The sequence below is a fragment of the Sceloporus undulatus genome, chromosome 10, assembly GCF_019175285.1.
Source record: "Sceloporus undulatus isolate JIND9_A2432 ecotype Alabama chromosome 10, SceUnd_v1.1, whole genome shotgun sequence".
Lineage (NCBI taxonomy): Eukaryota > Metazoa > Chordata > Lepidosauria > Squamata > Phrynosomatidae > Sceloporus > Sceloporus undulatus.
The window spans coordinates 16,276,252-16,280,251 of NC_056531.1; the positions used below are offsets into that span (position 1 = coordinate 16,276,252).

The 4,000-nt window shown below is 43.2% G+C and overlaps 1 long non-coding RNA gene across 1 annotated transcript; it reads right to left on the bottom strand.

Annotated features, from left to right (window-relative positions):
* Nucleotides 1-35: 35 nt before the first annotated feature.
* On the bottom strand, nucleotides 36-3,541 carry LOC121916392. The gene is made up of 3 exons (XR_006100858.1): nucleotides 3,375-3,541; nucleotides 2,277-2,414; nucleotides 36-114 (listed from the first exon to the last, which is right to left on the bottom strand). It is a non-coding gene; the product is annotated as an uncharacterized LOC121916392 (long non-coding RNA).
* Between the last annotated feature and the right edge of the window lie 459 nt (nucleotides 3,542-4,000).

Consider the following 4,000-nt stretch of genomic DNA (forward strand, 5'->3'; position numbering starts at 1 on the left):
TAGAAGATGGAGAAAACGTGTGCACTGGACTATTACCCGGGTGTTGATGCAGATGGAATTTGGAACACAGGCTCTGGCTGTTCCCGATTCGCATTCATTGATGTCATTACAAACCTGATTGCGGGAGAAAAAAGGACACATGAGAATGGAGAGAAATCTTGTGTGCTTCGCAACTGTTGATGACCCACATTTGGGGTACACAGTCTCTAGCTCAGTGGTATAGTACACAAGGGTTTCTATGCAGATGCTCCTAGTCCCAACCCTTAGCATCTACACTCAAATTCAAGGTGGGGGACCTCTTTACACCTCCACAGCGGCAGGATTCAGTTTCAGAAAAGTTCTCATGGGCCACATCCCAGTAGTGGATGGAGTCAAAGACAAAAAAGCTGAAGCCAAAAGCCCATATTTTATTTTCAAACTCTTCAAGGCAAGAAGCTAAGCCTCAGGGAAGATAGTTACGCCTTTTAGAAAGGAAAAGAACCCACCCATCTAAAGGGCCACAACTGATGCTGCAGGAGGCCAAATTTAGTTCTTGGGCCTGAGTTTCCCTCTCTGTTTGGTTTCTATTAGGATCTAATCCTGGAAGCTTGGATTGACTCATTCAAGGAAGACACAGCCACCCTGAGTCTGGAAGACCCGAATTTGGAAGACTTGATAACTGGGGTCTTAGAAATTTCTCATTCCACAGCAGTGGTTCTCAACCTTCCTAATCCCACAACCCTTTAATACAGTTTCTCATGTTGTGGTGACCCCCAACCATACAATTATTTTCATTGCTGCATGCAAATATGTTTTCCGATGGTCATAGGCGACCCCTGTGAAAGGGTCGTTCAACCCCCAAAGGAGTTCCAACCCACAGGTTGGGAACCACTGTTTCACAGGGTTTCGCATTCTTCATCCATAAGGTCACCATTAGTCAGAGTTAACTTGAAGGCAATTGGGGTTAAATGAGAACAAAAAGGTTTGGAAAAGGTTCTCTTTTTGAAACATTCCATCCACTACTCTTACCCCATGCTCCCCTTGGAGAAAGTGTAAAACCTGTCCCATTCTTTTTATAGAAGGTTTCCCCCTGACCATCTACTCTAGTCTTTGGAATAACAGGGAGGACAAGTGGTCAAGGGTCTGCAGCCAAGCCCCACCAGGAACAGCTATCAGGATTCTCACAATCGTCCAGGAGACTGAGAATTGTAGTCCAAAAATGTAATGCTTCCAAGCTCTGAAGAAACTGATAATAGTTCCTGCTGATCCGACTGAGTAATACTGGGTTAGATTGAAATCTTTTAGCATGCGCCCCAGTCTGTCTTACGAGAACAACTGAGCAACATAATGTCCCTAAATAGAGGACCAGCAGTCCAACTTGTACTTAGAGTGTTAAACTATGGGGCCATTCATACTATGGAAACAAACTGGTTTATTTCCATGACACTCACACTCGCCCTGACCACAACTGATGCAGTTTCGGGGGGGGGGGGGGGGGAATGCCAAAAAGTCCACTTAAACTGGTACATTTGGCACCAGACCTCTTAGCGGTTCTTTTTTAAAGAGCAGCAATGATCCGCATCTTCGCTACTATTAGTACACTACCAAATTGATTCGGATTGCACTACATCATTCCCGGAAATGGAGGCACCTCCATTTTAAACCGATACAGTGGCAAATGTGAACAGCCACAGGGTTAAAATGGCATGGAGAGATTCGATCGCGGCAAACGTAGTGGGAACATGGAACCGTTCTGAATCAGTTCTGAATCGGTGCGGAGACACGAATCTCTTTATTCAAAAAAGTAAGTGTGAATGACCCTTATGGATGGAGGAGATGCAAGTTCATATCTGCACTGGACTGCTAACTTCACTGTGTGATCATGGGCCAGTCACTCTCTTTCTTTCTGTCACCATCACCTACTTGATAGGGTTGTTGTCAGGTTTCTAAAACACGGAGAACCCATATATTCTGCTTTGGACTCCTTGAGAGAAAGGCACAATCGAAATGAAAAAAAAGCATACAACTAAATAAATTTCCCCGTTTAACGCAATGCCAAGCTGCCTGCCTTTCCAATCTGTTTCCTTCTGCAACCCTGCCTTAATTCTCTTGATAGTTCCTCGGAGTTAACTGAACACTGCTGGGGTGCATTGAAGTGCACTCTTTGGTGCACTATCCGTCAAGAATGTAATCCACATATATTTTATAAAATCTCAAAAAAGAGACCTTTTTTAACACAAAGTAATTATTAAGTGATCACAGCAAACACCTCCTTCCCAGATCCTCCTAGTAGTTACCTGCTTGTTAGCTCTGGCAAAGGCTAAGCCCACTCCTTCATGTACTGGCCCGGTATAACCAGGCGGGCATCTCTCGCACCGAAAACCAGGCGATGTGTTGACACACTGGACTCTAGGGAAGCAGGGATTTGCTGTACACTGCAACGAATGAAAGAAAGAAAGAAAGAAAGAGAGAGAGAGAGAGAGAGAGAAAGTGTAAGGGAAATATAATGTATGCATACATAGTGCCTTGCAATGAATGGGGAATGAACATTTACAAGAAGACTGTCAACAATGCGATATAAGCTTATGACTTGGGTTCCCCCCCCCCAATAACCTTATCTTTGATTGTTATACTAAAATTTTAGTAACTCGGTAAAAGTAACTTTGAGTGATTCTATTGTAACTTTGTAAGAAGCAGATCCACGGAAAAAACGTTTTGAAAAGTCAAGATTGCTGTTGATTTAGTGCGATTTAAATACGACGCAAGGTAAAAAGAAAATAACGAACTTGAGTGTTAAAAGAAAGGAATTGGTTTTCATCCATTATGAATGTAGAAGGTTTTTATTCTTACGAATATAACTAACTACTAGAAATGACTAGTATGTAAATAATACAATGTGCTATGTTTGATTTGTATGTTATAAATGTTATGAATAAAATATGAAAGCAAGACTTAAAAACAAGAAACAAGATTTAAAAACCATTAAAAATACCTGCAAAGGTGGGTCATTTTTTACACACCACAGAGTTAATGCAACATTAACACAAAGAGAAAGTAGACAAAACCCTCCTTTTTTACTTTTGGGATTTTCCAAAAGTAAAAAAGGAGCGGGTTTTGTCTAGTTTCCGTTCAGGTTAATGCCGCGTTAACTCTCATTAACACTAATGTTGTTTGAAAAACTACTTTTTCCCCCTGTTAAATCCAGTTTCTGTACGGGATCCGTCCCGTGCGATAACTCCATTTTATTTATCCAAGCCAACTGTAACTTTAGGGACGTGTGTGTTTTATGTCTCACCCAGGCTACTGTGGGAAGGGAGGAACATGCAGCAGAGAGTCTTTTGTTTTCAGAAAAAGAGCCCACAGGTATTATTTGCCCATCGGAAGGCCATCCTGACCTCATTAATGTCCGTGCAGTGAGTCCCGTTGCCAGTGTAGCCCAGAGGACAAGCGCCGCAGCGGAAGCCGGTGGGCGTATCGGTGCAGGTGACCCCAGGGAAGCAAGGGTTGGGGTAACATCGGTTAAGGGGTGTCACGCTGATGGGGTGCCCAGTCGCTCCTGTATTCATCCCTGGAAAGAAAAGAAGACAAAGAAAAGAGAGAGATGACACCTTCCATTGCTTGATACAGTCGAACCAGTCGGACACCTGGTTGAACAAGAGACTTATACATGTGAAAGGGATCTAGGAGTCCAAGTAGACCACAAGTTGAACATGAGTCAACAGCGTGATGCGGCAGCTAAAAAGGCCAATGTAATTTTAGGCTGCATCCATAAAAGTATAGTTTCTAGATCAGGGGTAGGCAACCTGCAGCCCGTGGGCCGGATGCGGCCCGGCAAGGCCTTGGGACCGGCCCCTGCCCAGTCCTGCCACCGATTGCCACCAGGACCTTTGGGGGGCAATTGTCTATAGAAGCCTCAGAAACATGCATTTATATTAACATTTTTTTAAAAAATCAGCACATTTTTTCGCATGTCCTCCATTTTTTTTTTAAAAAAGTGTCTTCCATTTGAAAATTTTGTCCT